The sequence below is a fragment of the Tinamus guttatus genome, unplaced genomic scaffold, assembly GCF_059628265.1.
Source record: "Tinamus guttatus ecotype Peru unplaced genomic scaffold, ASM5962826v1 Tinamus_guttatus_pri_ptg000081l, whole genome shotgun sequence".
Lineage (NCBI taxonomy): Eukaryota > Metazoa > Chordata > Aves > Tinamiformes > Tinamidae > Tinamus > Tinamus guttatus.
In genome coordinates this window covers 1,011,554-1,033,817 of record NW_028288615.1, presented here as the reverse complement: position 1 = coordinate 1,033,817, position 22,264 = coordinate 1,011,554, and the positions used below count along the sequence as shown (strand labels likewise).

The following is a 22,264-nucleotide window of genomic DNA, read 5'->3' as shown; positions in this document are numbered from 1 at the left end:
CTATTGTGCTGACACGTGAGAGCATGGAAGTGAATATGATTGGAAGAACCTTGAAACCAAACTGTATAAAGTGTTTGCAAAACTGACAAGGAAATCTTTTTGTTTTCTTGCTAATCATTTTTAACCTGTCTGCCCATTTAAATTACTAATAACTTTATTATGGTAAAATTCTCATGTCTATTCTATAAACCACAGTTTCAATGCCAGTGCATGCAAAATTCCATTTGCTAATTATTGTAGTTATTCTAAGATTGGCACACAATATAATGCACTGATGGAAAACGACAATAATTAATTACTGCATTTACTCCAAAATTACAATCAGTAATTACTGCTCTGAGACTGAATTTCATTCAGCAGTATTTGGAACTTGTTCTTCCTCAAAGCAGAGCAGCTTTTCAGGAGTATTGCTGTGTTTGCATCTAAATGAGTCCATGTAGGTCACTAACAGATCCACACTATTTGTCATGGGAGTGATAGAGCAGCACAATGCAATACCATAACACTTTCCTTTAGTTCAGAGCATGAATTCTTCATTAAAAGCCATGTAGCCATTTTTTAAAAATGTTAGATAATGCAATTATTGAAAAAATAAATAATAGGTATGATAGCAACCTCCCAGTTCTTATCCCACAATGATACAGTTGGTCCTGATGCTCTACCATAAACTTTCTGCAACTTTTGAGAACTTTTCCCGATGACTCTGCCATCAGGGAGCTTGCTGGATTATTATACAGGGAAAGGACCAGGAGCTTGGTACCAATGTGCCACTCAAAAGCTTCCAGCAACAAAACCCCAAAGCCCCAGAGCTGGCAGAGAGGCTGCTATATCCAGCCACCTAAACAACATATGGACCATGTCATGCAAAATCAGCTGAGTAGGTCAGATGTAGAGCCCTTTGATCTGAACAGTGTGCATGCCGATTGCTTCAGCTAATGGGCAGCTGCAGTAAGCCAAGCGCAGCCCCTTCTCCAGAACTCTTTCATTTAGTTCAGCCAGCACAGGGATTTGCTAGGACAGTGCATGAGGGACTTCAACTTGAAGAAAAGCTGGAAATTTAGGCCAAGAAAGAGAGGGCTGTTTTAAGCAGCTGTGATTTTAAATGAGTGTCCAAGAGACAGAAAAACACAGGAGACATACATAGCCAAAATGTTTGTTTCAGCAGCAGAAAACCTTGACAGGATACAAGTGAAAAAGGTACAAAGAGAATGAGAGGGGGATATGACCCGTTTGGAAAGGAGCTTGAGGTAATTCAGGGTGAACTCAAAAAACAAAGGGACATTTTCATTCAGGATTTTCAAAGAAGTGACAAGGCAGAAAAGTCTTTTGACACCAGGGCGCTGGGGAGAGCAGTGCACGCTAATGAGTGGATGAGAAATAAGCCTGGTGCCAATTTGCAAATACAAGTACCTGGGGAGCACAAAGAGAGCAAAGGGCAAGCGGTTCATGGCTCAGTGTGCAAGACCGTAACGGTCTGGGACTTCGGGCAAGATCTGTTCCTCCTAGAGGCACCTACACTTCAGACGCTTCTGGACTAACGGATCTGCCTGTGGTCTGTTTAATTGAAAGACAAACACCAGCATCACAAACATGTTTTCTTTTTTTTTTGGCCAGAGAAAGATGATGTGGGCAGCATAGGCCAAAGGCTAATTCAGGTAAAGTGAATTAGTTTAGTGAGAAGCTTAATGTGGAGAAGCTGGAAAGTCCCAATAAAAATCAAGTCAGTTCCCATACATGTGTCACAGGACTCAGGTCACTTCTCTAGTATAGATCAGTGGGCTGAAAATGGTCTGATCTTATTGCCATTGACCTTTCAGGGCTACTGCAGAACCATGATTTGGAGCTGTATGGGGTAGTGTTTGGCACTTACACTGTAGGTATAAAGGAAAGGGAGGCTGAAAAACTCCATGAAATTTAGTCTGCAGGGGCATACTGCTACAGGAGCTGGCAAGAATCTTAATAAGGGTTGCAGAGTGCTCCATCAATGTGAGCACCTTAAATTGATGTCCTTATGCTTTGGAAGGCATATACAATCAGCGACATTAGAACACTGTTTCTCATTCCCACAGTTATATCCAGTGATATATCAAATGCAATAATTGCATATTTGAATAATTCATGGGTAACGGTAACTTTGGCCAGATACAAGTGAATATCAAAACTCTGGTCTCTGAAGTGTTTGATTCGGCTATAGCACAGAATTGAAGGTTTACAAACCCTGTTTCCCAGGTGTCTTTCATCCTGCCCTGAGACTGCAGTTAGAGAAAAGACAGCATTTATTTCAAATGGGCCATTTTTCCGCTTAGCTGAGCTTCATCCAACGCTTGGGGAAGATTGGGTAGAAGGCTGAGCTGCAGGGGAAAGGAGGACAGCAGTTAAGTCATTTCCCGACCAAGAAGCACTGTGAATGAAAATGAAAACACGGAGCTTTTCCTGGAAAGGTCCTAGCCACAGCCGTGATCAGGGGAAGTTCTCAGGGGGTGTCAGTCACCAGCACTTCTGAAACCAGCAGAGTGACACTAATCCACGGCAGCCAAGGATTTAGGGCCACTACTGTTTATTCAGCTCTAAACAATTTCCTAACAGAGGATATTTCAGTCATTTACAAGAGCAGAGAGAGAGATGCAGTGCCACTATTCTGGTCGATCTGGTCTTTTTAGGACAGAGAGAAATGAGGGAATGTACATGCCTATATATTCCTGTGGCTGAGTTAATACAAAAAAAAAAAAAACAGAAAACTTTTCATGACACTGAATTGCAAACAGGAGAAATTATCTTGCCATCCCTTGAGAGCTATGCCTAGACAGAATATTCTCTCTGGAAAATGGTTTCTCCAATTACTGGGAGAGAGATTCTCCATCTCCATCTCTTTAGCTCTCCGCTTTCTGCTATGTAGAATGGATCTAGCAGCTGGTCTCTCTGAGACATCTATCCCATATAAAGCAGAATAACGGATCATTTGGAATTACTGTGCATGTTTACTAGCTGCCCCATGCTTTGCCCCAGCAATGAAAGGTAACTAGAATAGTCTTTCCTCTTTGAATTAAAAAGCCATTCTACCTTCAAACCCAGGAGAGGGAGTGTTTTCAAGTCTGGCCCAGCTCTTTAAAATCTTTATGGCAACCGGAGGCCTGACTTTGTGATTCCTGGCTATGTAAAGCCTGGTCCTTGAAGTGGGCATCTTCTGGTTGATTTGCATGAACTGTGTTCTGGGGCCCTGGTTATCATGATAGAGTGCTGTAATATAATCTTTATAAAAAACAGACTATTCCAAAAGAAGATAGCATCCCATTGCCTTGTTTTTTAAGGACTGGGAAGCAATGGCACCAGTTCCTGAGCCGAGCACGAACCCCATGAAATTCATGGTCTGTGAAGTCAACTATAAATTTGTCTTCACTGGATAAGATGCTCTTTTTTTCTTCCCTCTTGAGGAAACATCTCCACCCATTGCCATGTGAGACATCATATCTCCTGTGAAACATGACAAGTGAATGTTTTCCATGCCTTTATTTTCCTCTGTGCATTCCCCCTGCATGACACACATAGACCCATGATGGCAGAAAAAGTGCTGGGAAAGGGAGCCAAGCAGGCAGGTAATCCAGGAACTGCTCTGGGAAATTGGGCTCTTACAGACCAGTTCTTAGCAGGTTTGGTGCATTCAGAAGAGGGGTTGGTGTCTGAGGATCCTCCATTTTCTGCTGTTAGTTTACAAGAGCATTGTTAGGTATAGAGCTTGTTAGACAAAATCTCCAAGGAATTCGTGTATCATTTATTCATTGTATCATTGTCCTGTTCTCTGTGAAGACAACTGTAATGCGATTTAGAAAAAGGTGCACAGACCCTTATTAGATGTAATGGAATATCTTGCTTCTGAGAAGCATTCCTAAATGCAAACCTAAATGTAGAAATCAACCTCTCAACAGATTGCTTTTTGCTAAGCGTGCTGCAGGGCTGCTTATACTGGCATATGGACTGCACCGTGGTTGGCTCTGGAGTCTTTTCTGTTTCAGCACAACCCCGCTTTATGACAGTTTGATCTCTGGTACTCGTCAGTGTTTCCTGGAAGTAACTCCTAGGTGTTACTTAACTGAAAACTATTTCTTCCTTCATAAATACTATGGAATGAGATTTATCCTTTAGATCAAAGCTATCTCCAGAAATGCTGGGCCACCTCTTAACTGGGAAGGAAAACAGGGTTCAGTGAAGCAATATTGATTTATACCTAACTAAACACCTACTCTGGGATTTGGCCACTTAGGTGTGATGAGAAGAAATCCTCTCTTTTCTTTCTTCTGGCCTTTCACTGCCTCTTTAATTTCTCCCCAAGTTACAAATGTTCAATATCTTCTACTGATTTGAGAAGTTGTATTGTCACTCTACTAGGGTTTTTGTAGTTCACAGGAGATGGGATTTGTATTTAGATAGACAGATAAACGGATGTTTGAACACAACATACTGTAGAGGTTGACCCAAAATTTTCAACACTAAAATCCAAAAAGATAGACAGGGGATCTCTGTCTGAAAGATTTCAGATGGATTTTTATCTCTTTCCTTTGATTAATACAGTACCTTAAGCCTTTGAAAGCCTGTCATTCTCACCCCTTAGCCTAAATAATTTGGGAGCATCAGAATAAAGAAGGCTCAACAGCAAATAAGTAGTCTGCACACTCTCAGGTGTCAGTGTGAAAGACATCAGACACAGCATACTAGGAAGGCCAGAGTGGTTAGACATTTTTCTTATATTTTCAGATATGGACTGAATATATGACAAAGGAGAGGGAGAATCCTATTACCTTTGCACCTGGTAGACACTGGAGATGGGACAATAATGCACATGCCACATTAGCAAAGCAGGCTCAGGACCACCAAGAGCTGTGGGCTTTTTCCATACACAAGGGTATTATAGAAAGGAGCAGAAGCATTGGCAGAAGAGACCAGGACCAGGACGCCATCCTGCCAAGCTACCTATGGAGCCTGGAGCTGCCTCCTAATGAACAGAAACGGCTGGTCACAACTGGAGGCGAGCTGTTCCCCATTTGTTTGTGTTCCACAGAGTGGCAGGGATCCGCTCTCCATCAGAATAATCCAATTGAACAAAATGATTCATATTAGCAGGCACATCTGTCTGAGGGCAGAGCAGAACCCTGGTGTTAGTTTAATAAATGGCGTTCATTAAACTCAGCTGAAAATATAATCTGGAGAGACTGATGGGGTGAACAGAGCAAAGAATAAGCAAAAGGAGTTAGCAATTATCAGATGTCATTTGTTCTACTGGTACCATGGAATCAAGGCTTGTTTGCTGAAATCTTAATTTCATTTTGCTGAAGCAGAATCCATCAGAGAAGCTTATGCTGCAGCTATGATTCCTGTTTGTCAGACCTCAGTGGAGAAAGGGGCATTTTTCTTTTCCCTTTTTCTACCAAACAGCCTCTCACAGAGCAACCATATGCACTGAAGGAGTGCAGAGCCCAACAGAGAACCCAAGGACTGGAAAAATGAAGTGAGCAGCAATTCCTTGTGCTGCAGTGCAGAGAGCAAGAAAACTGCCTTAGGGGACAGGGTCCCTCTTCATTTCCAATGCAGTACCAGCCTGAGCACGAAGACATGACCTGGTCTCCTATCTGTCCTTTCCCTTCCATGGCAAATGGGTTTGTAAACACACCTCATTTGGCTTTAGGAGTGTTTTATGCTCCGTAGGTGCTAGTGCAGATGACCTCCAAAGTCCAAGGTCTTGGTGGCCGAGTCAGGGAAACCCCCAGAGGCTGTGAACCAGATGGTCACCTGGTGGGTCTGAGTGACATTCTATGGATCAAGCATGGGGAAGGAGGCCCTGAGGAGCCATCCCATGGATTCATTCCATGTATTGAGAGCTCAGCCATGAAGATTGGCTGGACAAGCTGGTTTTGTGGGCCGTGTGGGTTTAGCTTAGTTTTAACTTCTCCCCATAGGTTTTTAAATGGTCTTTGGTGTGTTCCAGAGGAAGGCGAGAAAAGCTTTTATATTTATAACTTGCCAGGGCAGCGCTCAAATCCAAGCCAGTTAAAAAAACACCACAAAAGAATAATGGAGGAGAAGGGAAACCTTGACCTCATAAGCTTTCAGTGTTGATTAGTTTGTTGGTGTCAGGAACCTTTTCCTGCTCAGGGCAGCCCAGCTGTGAAATGATTTTCCCCCCCACGCTTCTCTTTAATCTGTCTCCAGTATTGTCACGGAGGGAGGAGTCAGCACCAGAACTGCTGCAGAACACCAAGTTGAATGGACTGTCCCACCAGCAGTGAGGGGTGGCTGCTTTGCAGTGGCTCCTCTTCTCAACATGCCCTTTGGCATCAGGCTGAGTACCTTCAATTTCCCTGAAAGCTGTGTAGGAATCAGGTGCTCCAGAGCTGCTCCAGAACTGGCTAGATGTTGTTCTGACCCTGGAGACTGCAGGGGAGGAGGAGAGGGTGGCTAAAACAGGCAGCACATTTCGGGCATTTGCCATGGACTCCATCGTCACTAACAGATGTCCTGCACAGGCATGGGAGTGGATGAGATACGCATTTTCACCTCTCTCCCCTCACCATTCCCCACTCAAGAAAATCCTCATTTCTTAGGCAGTGGAAGCTCCATAAAGGCTTGTTTCACATTAGCCTTGCCAAAGCTGACAAGTGCAACTGAGAGACTGGAGGAGAACCTGCTGCACCTTAGGAATAGCCTCTCTAAGGCAAATTCTCCAGTGAAGACTTTCACTGGCAAATCCATTTGTGGCCTTTCACAATGTCTTTGTCATGCTGACACTGAAAATGGAAAACAAAAACATCCCCCCTCCAAAAAACAAAAAACACAGATATATAGGTTATAATCTTAGAAACAAAGAGTGTGGCTGTTATGTCTCTCTAGTTTCTTTTAAGCCCTTTGGACAGAATTTAATGACCTCAGATGGCTGCAGTATTTTTCTCCAGCAGCAGAGCTGTCGGAGATCCTGCACACGCTAACATCCCAGAAGAATGACACCACTAATATTAACGCTAGGAAATGAAATTACAGGGCTAGGCTGTGAGGCTGGAGCGCCAGACACCCCGCTGAAGTTCACGGCTTTGCGTTAGGTCAGCAGAGCCGCACTTCGATTTCCATCTGCAGCAAGATCACTGCCACCCCCAGCTGCTCAGCATCTTCCCCCCACCCTGATGCCACCCCAACAGCTCATGCTGCTGCTTCCTGACATATTTAAAGTCAGCTAGGCCAGCAGCAGCCTGGTGGTTTGTGCTTAAGATGCACGGGTTCGTTTAGAGTTGCATGAAGCAGGGTGCATGGAGTGATCCCCCACAAAGCTGATGCAGTGGATCTGGAGGAGTCCAGCCTTGGCTTGAGCCCAGGCGGCAATCTGGTGCTCAGACATCATCCTGCAGGCCCAGAACGCTGGGCATCACCAGCACCCAGAGACCTGACGGCCTGAGACTGATCGCACGTGTGAAGGGAGGCTAGTGAAAGCTGCGGTTTATTTTTAATACCATTTTCAAAGAATATTGAAGTGAAGCTATGAGCAAACCATTCTGGGAATGAAGAAATGAGAACATTGCTTCTCACTGCTTTCAAAAAAAGAGTTCTGTTTGTTTTTTTTTCTCATTTCCAGACAAAAAGTGTTGATCATCTTTTAAACAAAGTATTTGACTTATCAATCACCTGCATTTTCAACCAAGAAAGACTTTGAACAAAAATGTGATTCAGCTCTAAATTAGAACCATAAAAATACCTCAGCTATAGCAATGAAGTGAGTCACATACATAAGTCACATAGATCAGTCACGTACATATTCTGAGATACCAAAATTTGCCAAAAGCTGTCAATTCCTTGTATGAAAACTGCTCCAACTATGTGGAGGAATTCTTGGCGTATCTTTCTCAATCTCAGAAAGAGTTATTTTTGCCTTACTTAAGTATATCCTTTCAGAAATATCATATAGAATGTGGCTTCAGGAAGTTTTTTTTAACAAAAAAATTAATAACATTTAATAATTAATAGAACTATGTAAGCTTATTGAGTCATCCTGGGCTTTAATCAATTTGAAATATTTGGGGCACCAATTTCCACCTTACTGCTCCTCGCTGGAGGTGCATTAGAGTTTTAGTGCAATTAAAACGAAGCAGGAAATATTTTTAGCTAATTGCACTGTGCACCTTGAAGGTAATTTGAAGCTGCAGGCAAAAAAAATAAAATATCAGAAGCAATAATTGAGTGTTGCAAGCTGGGAGTATGTGTTCCTGACTGCATTCTGATTTAGAAGGATAGAGAGGCAAGGCAGAGTGCTGAGCAGACCTGGCAGAAGAAACAATATCTCACGCTGGGGAAGGGTCCCGCTGTGCAGCTCAGAGAAGTGAACCCATGAGTACGGATGCTGCAGGCTAAAGCAGGGCACAAGTCCTGCTTTCCAGAGCTGGAGCTGCTGGGGCTCAGATGAGTATTTGCAGCACTCGGCGATCTTGCGCTAAACACAGGGCTCAGGGTTGCACCCGACTCTGGCCTGTTGCTCCCGAGACAAGTCCTGCTTCATGCCAGTGCAGGGCCAGTCTCCTGACACTTCCTGGAGACTCCTGCCATGGATTTCAGCTGGGAGGAAGCCTGGGTTCTCCTCCTTGGCTGGCAGCAACCCCACACAAGCACTAACCCAAGCATCTCCTTTCTGCTCTTGATCTTCCCAGGCTGTCCTTATCTTTGGCACTAGTCCTGAGGAGAGTCGGCAATCACTTCCCCAAACTCCACCACCATCTCTTACCCTATGAGTCCAGCTCCTTCCTTTGCTGCTCAGGCTCTCTGCAGTTAATATTGGTCCTCAGCCCACAGCTGACATTATGAAAATAGTAGTCTGGGCTCAGGATAGACAGACCACATTTCTCCTCCCTGGAATGACACGTGGCAAACAGATGGCTGTGGGTTATCGTGTCTTTTGGCAGGCACCTGAGCTCCAGTGAGGGTGTATCAGTCCACCTACCTGGAGGACATACACAGTATAACCCTTCCTGCTGCAATCAGAGAGTCGGGCTTGATTAAGGGTCTTGAGATCATCCTACAAGGTGCTGTTGTCTGGCAGAAAAAGGGAAGGGAGGAGTCCATGTAACAGCCCTATCTATCCTTCCACAACAGGAGTGGGAGAGCAAAGCATCAGGTTCATCAGCATTTCGATAAGCTCTTGTCAATCTATGGAAGGGGAAAAAAAAAAAAAAAAAAACAGATCCAGTGGAGACTGGGCAGAGAGACTCGCTCATAGCTTCCCAATTAGACTTGGTTTTCAACTATATACATTTCTTTTTAATTAAACTGTTGGTACAGTGCTCAAGAGATAGCAAACTCCTTGAGGCCCCCTTGTAATAAAGCACCTTTCATTACGTGCAGCAAGGTAGCTTCCATGCAGCTTAATTTCCTCTCCTGCCTAATATTCAGCGTACGTCCTGCTCCCCGGGGAGTTTATTGCACTGCCCTTTCTGGTCAAACTCATGGGCAGTGAAGCTGCACCCACCTGCTCTGCAGCCTTGACCACCCTGCGCTGTCCAAGCCAAGACCTGGGACTGTCCTTCCTCTGGGCACCCCTGGACTCATCATCCTCAGGGCATCCCTGCCTCTCTTTAACCCCTGTCAGGCTGCAGCCACCTTGTTGTCACCAAGGTGAGGAAGGGCAACATTGTGCGGGGAACCAGTGACATTTCCTGACCATCCACGCTGGATTCTCGAGGAGCAGCTCTTGCAGTGCTTCCTCGTCCGCTGCTTGAGACTAATGGCTCTAGAAAAATAGATAAATCAGAGGTGACACAGCTATTGCTGCTTGACATTTTTTCATCAAACTGGCTGAGTGGAAGAGGGGGGTGACCAAAAAGTGACATTTTGACCAAACTGGATGTTTCCGCAGCAAATTTTCATTCTAGGAGATTAAAAGAGAAATGCCAACAGCACAAAAAAACAAAAATGACTTGATTAAAAATGTTGGCCTTCAAAACACTAAATTTCTGTTAAAAATGGACTGGTTTTCAGGTTGATTAAAAAAAAAAGGACAAAAATTAATCTCTTCCTCTCACCATCTCCCCCACCCTAGTCTTGTTTTGTTTTTTAGCTAAAATATTCACAGGAAAGAAAGCCAAAATAATGACAATTTTCCCCTGGAAAATAATTGCAATTTTTCAAGCAGCTCTTAATGTAACATAGTTAAATGAGAACAATCCTAGTAACAACACTGCACAGCAAGTAAGTCATAGGATTATTTGAGAGAAGAACGTTACAATTTAAGAGCTAATTTTTATTGTCACCTTTAATTTATAAATGGAAAAAGTGAATCAGGGACATCAAACATCTTAAAAAAAAAGAAAAAAGAACAGAAAACATTAGCATTCAAAATGCTGGACTCCCATCTCCCTGTTAAACACATTAACTTTTCTATCTGTGTATTTTTAATTGTCTCTGTTGATATGTATGTACATATCTCTTTATATATACATATGTGTGATACATATGTGTGCATATTCATGTATATAAAGAGTCATATATCACATCTGCCTCCTTTTTAACCTTTCGATGTTGGAACTGAAGTATCTGACAAAAACATTCATATTTTTTTTTTGCTTCCTAAAAATAGCCCCCCAAGAGTCCAGGTAAATGCATTGATTTCTGGTACAAATGATCAGGCGTCGTTTTATCCCAGCATGGATGCAAAGTCCCCTTCACTGCCCTTCCCACTCTAAGACATTTGGACTCCTAATCTTGGACTCCCTGCAACAGCCTCAGCAGCAGCGTTGCAGGGATGGAGCCAGCTGTGAAGAGCCCCACGTCGCTCCTGCACCTCCTCCAAGCAGGCAGGGAGGCCAGGACGGGGTTATCTTTGTGTCTGTTGGTGTCTAGGTAGAATGAGGAGGGAGGGCTGAGACAGGAGAGGGCAGAGCCCTCCAGCATTGGAAGAAAGTTGGTGCAGAGGCATAAAACAGAGAGAGAAATTGCTATAGAAACAAGAAGAAAGGCAAGGGAGAAAAACACGGGTTGGAATTTAAATAATATTGATCAGACTCAGAGGCAATAGCTGTAGAGATCTGTCACCTGGAGGAAAAATATCTCCAGTGCCTTGCCAGAGGTGTGTGCTCAGCCACAGGCTCTTAAGAGATGGAAGGACAGGATCCTGACTGCAATTTTGGATGAGCTTACAAGCACACATGCATGCATGCAAACACAGGGTGGTGGATATAGCATGAAGATAAGGAAACCTGCACATGGAGTGGTCATATGAACAATTTAAGCCAGTATCAGAGGCTGGCAACTTTAAGCCAGCGTAGGAGGCTGTCATTTTGGTAGAGGAAGACACAAGGGCCTTTGAGTTTCTTTAGGGAGAGTGTCTTTGCCTACAAGACAGCACAGAAAATGGATGGAAAAGATGATCCATAGGAACTTGGCTTGAAAAGACTCGGAGGAAGGATACAATAGAAATAAATGACACATAGGAGGCAGTCAAGTGGAAGAGTAAGAGCTCCAGCTAGAAAGAGGATTGTGAGGGAGGCAGTGTTGGCCCAACTCTCTTTGTCGTCCTGTGACAACAAAATAATCTTAAACTGTAGAAGGTTATATTTTCAAGCCTTGCATGTATATTCAGAGCCTAACATCAATCAGACGTCTGTGAGGTCTTGCACAAGGATAGCATGAGATGCACTCCCCAAATTAGGTGGTGAATGTCACAGTGCATATAAACTTTCAAAGATCAGAACTTTCTTAGTTCATAAACTCCTCAAGAAATGCCCATCTCTCTCTCTCTCTCTCTCTCTCTCTCTCTCTCTCTTTCTCTCTCTCTCTCTCTGTTTCAACAGCTTCTAGATCAGGACAAAAATCCTCCTTCACTCCATAGCTTCACTTTGCCACTTAAATACTCAGTAGCAAGAGCAGTGATCTTCTCCCACTGACACTGGGGCAATTTTTCTTTGGCAGTGAGAGTAGGCAGGGCAGAATCCTTCATGCTGTTCACAGATATGCATTTAGCCCCCAGCTAGCTACCAGACTAGAGGTGTAAATGGGGGCCAAAGTCCCTTTGGCATCGTCTGCCCTCTGGAAAATCCGTGCTTGTAGAGTGCTCCAGCAGTCTCCGTGGGTTGTCCTAGTGATCAGCAGAGCCCCAGGTTCATGGCCATCAGGACTCAGCAATGACTCTTATCTGTGGGGAATAAAAGAAATACAGGCGGGTAGCTGAAAAAATGCAACCATTTGCAGGGACATTAGTGCTCTTTAGCAGGACTATATGTAGAAAGTAGAGATGGAAGGTGTGCATGGATAATCAATAAATGCCTCAATCCTCTCATCATCCTGCAGTCTCTAATCACCTGCTTATTCTGATATAACCACTTGTGCTGTTTCTTATTCATAGCAGAGAACGAAAGCAGTCTTGAAGCTTTCCACGGGTTGTTCACTCAGCCTGACTTACTAAATTTCCTTTCTAGTCATTGGAGAGTAAAAGAGAAAGACACCTTCAAGGTCCATTTAGATCTTAGGTGGGCAGAATCATCAGACATGTAAAGTCTAGAGTAAATACATTCCTGAGCATTTATATATAGTCCAGGCCAAAGGCTTCAGGAGAAAGTAGATCTTGCTCTGGCTCGTAACATGGAGAACAAATGTCTCCCACAACAGAGTCAGTTCTTAAAGTCGGATAAGGAAACCACTGTTAAAAGCTTTCCCTAGAAAGAAGTGTTTGCAGCATTAGGTCTGCAGTGCTGACAGTAGAGCAGGAAAGCATTGTAAGGACATCAGTAAGGTTGTGTGTACTGTAGCTGAGACTTCAATTAGGATTTATTTCCTCTCATGTTAGAGACATACAGCTTAGCTGTCTTGAGCTAGTCGCTCAAGGTCATCTTTATAATCAGCAGAGAGACGTAGGCTCCTTTTGGCCATGGTTCACCTAGCCTAATCTGAAGGGCTGTTTGAGGATGAGGTGACTTGAGACCTTCAAGCCCTGTTTCTCTCCACTAAACCAGACCACCTTTCTTCCACTGTTCAAGGAGAACAGTCTCAGGCTCCATAGATGCTTCAAAGCAGAAGCGCGATGACTGGCATTCACTTAGTGTATTTGATTTTAGTTTGTTCAGCAGAGCAAGTTCTTGGTCAGTGTTAACGGCGACGAAGATGCATTACATAATCTGTCCTTGTGCACAATGCCCAGGGCTAAGAAAGTATGCTCCCTGTGTATCGCCAAGGGATCACTTTTGCACTAGGCTCTGTGTATTTGTCTTCATAATTTTAACATTTTTATTCACAAATTTACCTCAGCAATACTCAGAGTTAATTCATGCTTATACATTCCCAACAAGTAAATTGCTTTTCTTAAACAGATGAGTTTGGCTGGTGTCCAGTCTATCTAGCACAGATGCCTAACTTGACTCTGAATTTCAGGACACTGATGAAGCAGTCCTCATTAGATAGGCATCTGACCTCTTTGCCTGCTTAACAGAGAAAGGCATTTGTCTTTTTAGGTCCTCCAGAGGGAAGTCTGTCTGCCCAGGCTCAGGACCTTAAGAGGGGATTGTGCACTTAAAAGTCTTAGTAAATTGACCCAAAGATATTACTGCTTATTATGAAACTTGCCTAAGCTCAGGTACATCACCTGCATGGGGAGGATATCCCTCTAGAGACCTTAAAAAAAATCTCCTCCCCTACCCACCTAGATAAGTGGCATAGACCCGTACTTTTGAGGGAGAACTTCACTCAGTGCTTAAAATGCAGATCCAAGTTAGGCAGAGAGGATGCCCACTTCTGACTTCCATTTTAAAGTGCATTTTCTGTTTTTGTTTTGGTTCTTTCACCCTGAGCAAGTTCTGACCCTTCATCTGTATGTACATTTGTGTGTCCATGTTGTCACATCCACAGTGTCTGTAGGTTGTGTGGAGGACAGGCAGAGGGATGGCAGTACCCACTCCAGAACCAGTGGTCACTGACAGATCAATTGGTGTTTCCTGTTCCAACCATAAAAGAAAATGATTTCCTCGGAGAAGTTTTATGTTCAGGAGCCTCTCCTCAGCTTTGGAGTTGCCCTGAGTTAGGGTATATAGGCTATGCCAGCGCTTATACTCAGTACCGCATATACAAAATGTGCACCATGCTGAGCATTTTGGATGCCTACCTGGCATGAGCAGGCACCCAGGTGCAGTTGGGCAGCTAGTGACACAGCACTTAGCTCTCGGCAGCAGCTCCGTGCCACCTCACCACAGACACACACCACCACAGCCAGCCCCTAGCACCGGGGCCGTGCCGCCCTGTGCTCCAGCCCAACAGGAGATGAACGTTGCTGTCACTTTCTAGGGATGGAGCAGGGTTTCATTTGTTCCCCAGAAGCCTCTCCTTGTGACATTCAGGGAAGGAAAGTGTTTTAGCCCTTTGCTAAGCCAAGCCTAATCCATCCTGCTGCCCTGGCCAGCACATTTGAGATAAGGAAAGAGCTAAGACTTAGTGTGACACTGCTGCTAGTCCATGCCAACCTGCTCTTCTTTTTGTGGCTCCAATACACGCAGAAAGCCTTATGGGATAAGAGGGATCCTTTTCATCTTCCCACACTGTGGGTCTGTATGGCTCACACTGCTCGTCCTTGGGTATCCAGGGCGGCAAGTGACAACAGGTCTACCTCGCATTGTCTTCATGAAGTCAATTTTCCAACCTTTTAGGCTTGAGAAATAACTGTAGAGCCAAATCATGCATCTGCTGTGGGGATACCAGTCTGCTCCCTTCATCCAAACCCTAGGAAGTTCAGGGTGACATTTCAAAATAATCAAAGGGCAGGACTTTGGACTGAGGCCATTGAAGAGGAGCCAGGTCTAACCAAGATAAGAGCAGCCAACTGTGGGCAAAGTCTGGAGCTGATTCCAGTGCTGAGTTCAGGGCCTTAGTTCAGCATCATCTCTCATCAGTTGAGCATAACGTCCCTAGCCAGAATGCATATTTCAGCATGGAAAATATAGAAACAGTCAAAAAAAAATCCGAAGAAAGAATTTTCTCTAGCCAGCATGCATGACTTGAGGATGAGAACTGCCAGCTACATTCTTGTGACACCTAAATGCAAGGTGAAATTTCAGTCGTGTGCAGTGACTTTTCAGAGCTAGGCAGACAGGAGAGATATGAGCCCTGCCAAGGGGATAGAAAGCCAATACCTGATGAACAGGGTGCATAACCACTCACTGAGACAAGTGTATCACTGTGTGTAGTGATTTTTGGTGTTTATTGAGGCAAAACTCCTCGGGCTCATAAAGGGACATTCTCCTTGATAGGAAAGGAAGAGCATGTTTTGAAGACTGTAGCAACCAGATCCTGGCAGTCCTCTTTTCTTTTCTTTTCTTTCTCTCTTCCCTTCCCTTATCTTTCCTCTTTCTTCTTCTCTTTTCTCTCTTCTCTCTTCTCTTCCATTTTTATAATTCAGGTCAGAGCCAAATGCCAAAGATACTTTCTTTTACTGGTGCTGATTTAGGGACCATAGTATCATCCAAGTCTTCCTACAAGTCTGCTTCCCATGCCATACCAGCATTGCTGCATTTTGGAGGCTGCCATGAACCACTGAATGGACACACAGCAACCAGCAATAGTTGCTCTTTTTTATTATTATTATTATTTACTTTTATTTTATTTTCAATAGCCAAAGCAGAGCAGCTCTTGGTCTATTACTCCCCATGACTTCTAACTTTTTGGGATGTCATCAAATCAGAGAAGTCGCTGCTCCAGAGTCCCTCCAAGGCCATGGAAAGGCTCCTGGAGGACCTTGGCCAGCAAAGCCTAGGAGGCTGGGGGGATGAGGGAGAGGCTGGTGCTAACGAAAGCATCCTGGTTGGCAGCAAATGTATTTATTTTCTAGACTTTGCAAACCGATCTGTGTCTGCTCTCATTCATTCACTGCATGCTCTCTTCAACAGCCGCTGCATAATGTTCCGTTACTGTTCACTGTTGACCGTGTGTCTACATTTAAGTGTGTGTTTTACGTGCGTGTCTCTGGCTAGGCCTTCTCCATCCTTTTTTTTTCTTTCTCTTTTTTTTTTTCTTTCTTTCTTTCTTTCTTTTCCTCCTTCCTCTCTTTCTTTTCTTTGTGTTTGTTTTGGTTGTTTTGCCTTCCTTCTTGTTTCATTTTCTATAGTTTAATGGCAAGTATATTCATTAGAGCTTTTTGACTAATGCTGTGTTTGTAACTTTTTTATTATTTTTATATATATCTTCTTTCCCTACCTTTCCCTTTTTCCACACTATATATAAATATATATATATATATATAAAAAAATCTTTTCTTCTTTTGTCATTCAATCAAATTCCAACAAAACCAACCAAGAGCCAGTCAAATCCACCACAGTCTCGCGCTGAGCTAGGAAAAAAGTTCACGTAATGACATGAAAGTGGAGAATACAGTCCCCCAGGCCGTAAGTTCAAATCAACTCGAAGTTGAAAGTGTGACATGATGGCGTCATGTAACAAGCTAAGAATTGGTTGCATGACATGCCGTCAAGTTTCGTGCAGGTGCCGTGATTGAAGCATTTTTCTTGGATGTTGTATCAGTTGATGATTGGCCAGTCATGATCACATGTGCCTTTTTTGACTTTGTGCTGCCACAATTTTTTGCTGTGCTCATTTTCGTTTCGTTTTTGGTGCTTGCAGTGGTTTCTTTATTTGTCGTTTGATTTCTCGTCAGCGTTTTATGCTTCTTTAGATGTCACATAGAAGGAAAAAAAAAAGATGGATTCCTAATTCCTTAGAAAAAAATGGGATTGTTATAACTGTACAGATAATTTGGAAAAAAAAAAGAGAGAAAAAAAAATGTGTGGTTAATTTTTTTGCACTGAAAATCTTGTGATTTTATTTTTTTTTCTGGAGAATTTGGGGCCTTTTTCAATTGACACTTTTTTTTCCCCCTTAGGATATTTCAAATCACTCTCCAAAAATTAAAAAAAAAATAGTAATGATAGTAACAGTAGTTTGAAAACTATATTATAGCAATCCAAAAAAGCAACCCCAAGAAAAGCCTCATTGTATGCCTTTTCAAGAATTCCTAATTCTAAGTTTCTGTATTACAGCTACTCCAGCCAAAATTAATTGCTCAAGGGGAGGGTGGGATTGTTTTGAGTGGGAAAAAAATTCTATCCAGATCAAAAAGCAAAATGCATCTTTTTGTTTACAACTGAAAAAGGGTCCTTGACGAGTGTTTTTTTTTTTATTCTATTATTATTTTTGGTGTTGTAATTGTTTAGACTGCTGTGTACGGTTTGCTGTTTGTTGAACCAACAGTGTGAAAACCTGCCAGCATGGATTGATATTCCGCATGACACTTTTCCACCAGAGTGGACCTTTTGCAGTTTCTAAGTTTCTTGATGTAATAAATCACCGAGTGTATAAGAAGAACCTGCTTGCTAGAAAGAGATAAGAGCTAATCCTTAATGATTAAGCATCCTACTTAAATGTCAAGCCTAGTCGGATCATGATTACACTTTTTTAAATAACTTTTTTATTTAAGAAATGCTAGCTTTACTCTTTTTTTTTTGCAAAAAAAAAGTTTATTCCAACAGTTTTGTTTAACTTCCTATAAATTGCCTGTTCAAAGTCTTATTTCTTGACATTCACAAAGGAGTAGATGTTATTGGCAGCAATGTCTCCACAGAAAGCTCATACACTGTCATAGATGATACCCCATTAAAATGTAGAATAATACTTTCTCAATGCCTTTCACACCACAAAAAACCACCAAGAAAGACTGTGATCTGGCATTGTAAAGTTGCACCTAAAAATAATTTAAAATGTAGCCATCCATCCATACATAGTGATATGCATCTATATAGACATACATCACTACTAATTTGATTTTTATTGTTCCAATTGCTAGGAACAACTGCATTTTTTTCTCTTATCATGATCGTGACTACCTTGCTCACTTTGGGTTTGATCCAGTTCTCACTGAAGTCAAGGGGAATCTTTCTGTTGACATGAGTGGGAGCAGAATCAGAGCCAATATCTTGAAAAAACCAAAACACCCAACCAGAAGCCCCATCCTGTCCCAATTGAAGGGGAGAAGACAGCACCCATTCACTTTCAACAGGAGCAGGATCGGGCGCAAAAGAACAGGCTTGTTTTTAATTTGTTTCATTTTTTAGGTCCTTTCCCTCCCTCCCAAGTTACCCCTCCTTCCCTACTTCCCCCTCCTCTCTTTGATTTAATTTGCAATGATCTTCTTCATTTTTTAGGGCAGCAGCTGAATGGGCCACACTTAGAAAAAAAAAAGTATATATATATTAAAAAAAAAAAAAAAAAAAAAACGGGAACTGTTGGATTACACCTTTGACATATCAGCAAATATCAATCAAGCTGAAGACTTCAGACTTATTCTCTCTTTGATTGTTTAGACTGTAACATTTCTTCAAGAAAAGTATCACATCTGCTGACTTCGAAGGAACATGCGCTTGAAACAAACAAACAAACACATAAGTAAAATCCAGAACAGGAACCAGATCAACCAGGATTTCTGAAGAGACACTGATATCACCACAGCGGCTTTTCTTCAAACAGGAGATGCAAACCTGGATGCTGACAAAGGAGTGCCTGTTTGCCACCAAGGATGCAGTTACCATGTGTGACCCATGGTAGCAGTCACTGAGCATCTTTATCTGTCATTCCTTAGCTATATAGGGACCAAAGGACAAAACTTTTTACCGCAGACTTGTAGCTGTATGTAAAATATGGAAGTTCTTTCCTTTTCTCTGAGCTGTTCCTAAAACAGTTTTTGAGAGCGATTATAAGAAATATATAAAAATTAAAAAAAAAATGCTTAAATGCTTTTAAAACGGCAAGATAATAGTTCTTTGATACTTTGGGAGGTTATTTGGTTATACATTAATTAGAGTCTATGAAGCTTTCATATGGTTTTCTGTATAATACGTAAGGATTGCGCTGTTAAAGGCAGGTAAGATGGATATCTATGAAAAGCAAAAAAGGTAAATAAATAAATACATAAATAAATACATAAAAAGGCGTAGAGAAGAGAAAGGAAAGATGGTTGATATTAAAGTGGAAACTGAAAAAGGGTTTGTAAATGCTTCTAACTCTCCCCATTTAAAATCCTAATAGTTGTACAGAATTTAAAAAAAAGAAAGTTTAAAATACCTATATAATAGAAAAAATTAGACAACATAAAAAAAGAAAAAAGCAAAAAAAAAAATAATATTACATAGAAGTTAGCGTTAATGCTAAAAACAAAGATGTTGTAGAACTGTAATTTTTGTAGAGTTTAGATTGAGCATAAATTCCTACTCTGCCAATTGCTGTTGGATGCTATTATTTATCAAGGAGAAAAAGGAGATAAATGGCTACTTTGGCAGCTTTTTTAACTGCAAGCATTCCATTAAAAAAATAAACTTAACAAAACTCAATTCTGTAGACAATGCAAATGGGAAACAAAACAGCTGTCTTTTTATCAGATGTTAGTTCTAACTAACTTGAACAACAAAACACAGCTAAACGCTTCATGTCTTCATGATCTGCTGTCCGCAAAATTCCCATCATCCTATGCTTCAGTAGCTTCCATATTTGCTCTAGAAACCTTCAGGGCAAGGGGTTAGCCTAGAACCTTAATCTTAAAAAAAAAAAAAAAAAAAAAAAAACATAAAAACATAAAAAGCCAAAAAAAAAAAACCAAAAAAAAACCATAATAAGTATAACATAAAAAACAATCTCTTCGAAGAATTTCTGAAACTGTTTACAAGGAATTTTGAAAAACAAGGGGATGTTTAAAAATAAAAAAAAGATGCTGGCTCTGTTCTTCTGTAAATAAATTTGCATATTTTGTAGGACTTTTAATTGTAATGATAGAGAAAAACAAGGAAAACTATTTAATGAAAGCACGATATTTATCTTTGGTAAATGACTTTAGAGCAGTTAAAAAATAAGACATTGCTTTAAAAAAATCTGACTCAGAAAAAACAATGAATTATTTAAGAACACATATATTTTAAAATATATCATATTTATTGTAATTTATTTTAACAGTCTTAAAGCTTGATTTACATCATTCTCACACTTGTTTGCATTGACTGAGCAGTGTGACAATTGTTTCTGATTATTTAGTTTTACTCTGTTTTAATGCTTTTGTTTTTTTCTTGGTATTTTTATCTTGATCTTGAACTTCTTTCTTTTTTGTTGTTGTTGTTGTTTTATTTCATTTATTTTGTTTTGTTTAATTCCCTGCTGGGCCTGATCTTACAGTCCTTAGTCTGGCCAGACTCCCACTGGGTTGAAGTGAGTGTTTTGCCCGAGTAAGGACAGCCAGACTGAGCCCACAGCTAGGACATACAGATGTGTAACGCAGCTGCAGTTCCATACAACTGCTCTTTCACTCTCAATTCCCTAAAACTCCTTGTAATCTTCTGTAATTATTGAATGACGCTTTCCAGCTTAGCCCTAAATAAAGCACAGTTTAAAAAAAAATGCCGTGTTCTGTACTTCTTGATGGCTTTCCTTAATGTGTTTGCTTTGAGAACAAAATGAATCTATTTCAACTCTTTCATTAATATACATTGTTTGAGTATCAGAACAAATCCCTTTGTTATATAAAACATATCTCACTGGATTGAATTAATGACACTGTTTCATTTAATGTCTGCTTGATATTCCACTGTGGTTTACCTTAAACCTAGTAGGTTAGAAGATCAAATAATGGTACATACAAATTAGAGTCATTGTAGCTCCCATTTGAAGCCTGTTGTTTGATTTCACGCTCATGGTTTTTTCATGCTGATGAGTATAAAGGCCAAAGCTCAGGACATTGCTCCTTTTGCTGCTTTGGGACAACCTTGTGAAAATCAGCAGTCTCTGGGGATGAGGTTCAATTTCTTCTTGAGCATCCCTCACATCTAGTCTTTCAAATGATTTTTTTTTTTCCCCAAAATGGCAGAACGAGGTCAACTGAGCTAAGCATGGGGCTGAAATCAGGAGACTTTGCATTTTCTTCCTGATTCTCACCAGAGCCTCTGCATTTGGACAAGCTGCACTAGCTAAATCCATCTCTAAATGGGACTAATGGTGCTTGTCCACAATGTGAACTCTACAGATGGAAGGAGTTCTATTAGTAGAAACTCCTATTATTACTATTATGAGTTACTAATGTCTGTTCAGGGCTATAGAAATAAATGAAATGTAAATCAGGTGAAGAATACAAGGAGAGATTATGGTTAGTATTTTCTTTTTATCTGAAGGTAAAAGCAAACACAAAAGAGCACATATATCAACTTCCTCTCTGCCTTCACCACAGAAGATAGTCTGTAGAAGGTTGAGTGGGATAAACAAGTAAGAAGTGGCTCCAAATATTAAAGAGGTAGAAAAATGAGGACTAGGTCTCCAGGAGGGTGAAGCTGCAGAACTCATCCAGCTGCCTGCACCTGCATCCAGCCGCTATCCACAGAGGATATATCCTTCCTTCTAGGGCTTATCTCTTAGAGCAACCACTCATCCTCCAACATGGAGAAAACAAGGTGGGCTATGGAAGATCACCCAAGCCCCTTCTAATAGTTAAAAAAAAAAAAACAAAACACACACACACACACAACAAACAGGGGAGGCTTTATTTCTCACAGTGAGCTGTGGCACACCAAAGGTAACACTCAAATTGCCCATTTCCTTCCCCCAAGCACCCTGGGACCCTTCCTGCTCTCAGTTCGAGGCAGGAGCTACTTTTCTGCAGTGCAGTTGGCACTGTGAGTTACGTCCCAGTTTAGCTGTGAGGACACGGCCACAGTGTGGGTAGGTGGCTGCATCCCGGGGGCTCCAGCTAGCAACATCTCCAGCCACTGAGGCAAAACTGAGGGCTGCTGCTGGACGACCGTGAGGCAAGATTTCAGAGTCTTGTCTCATGTATGCTCAGTATACAGGGGATCAAATATCCAGTGCTGGAGAGCAGCCACCTCCTGAGGGGAGGTCAGCAATTACTAAAGCCATTTACATGGATCCAGTCCATGCACACTTGACTCCCTAGAGACACAGCTGGAGTACTGAAATGGGGAATCCAGCTACCATGAGCAGCAGAGACCATGGGTGAAACATGGAGGGACCATGCATGGGTCACAATCTTGTCCCAGTACACCCCCTGTGCCTTAGATTGCACAGGGCAAAATAGACTTCCAAGCCCACTCTCCAAAAAGGAGGCAGGCACCACAGCACAGCTCTGCCGGAGGTTAATTTACACTGGTATAGAGGGGAATAAAGCATGGCTGTGGTTATATTGATGCTGGTACCTGGCATTTACTTGCTGCATTCACCTCTGGTT

The 22,264-nt window shown here is 41.9% G+C and overlaps 1 protein-coding gene across 1 annotated transcript in view; it reads left to right on the top strand.

Annotated features, from left to right (window-relative positions):
• LOC104566995 (CUGBP Elav-like family member 4) overlaps positions 1-20,430 on the top strand; it is a gene marked incomplete at its 5' end in the record, with an annotated part of 67,896 nt that extends 47,466 nt beyond the window's left edge. The window contains 2 exons of the mRNA XM_088520203.1: positions 16,295-16,382; positions 18,195-20,430. The remainder of the gene's footprint in view (positions 1-16,294; positions 16,383-18,194) is intronic.
• Between the last annotated feature and the right edge of the window lie 1,834 nt (positions 20,431-22,264).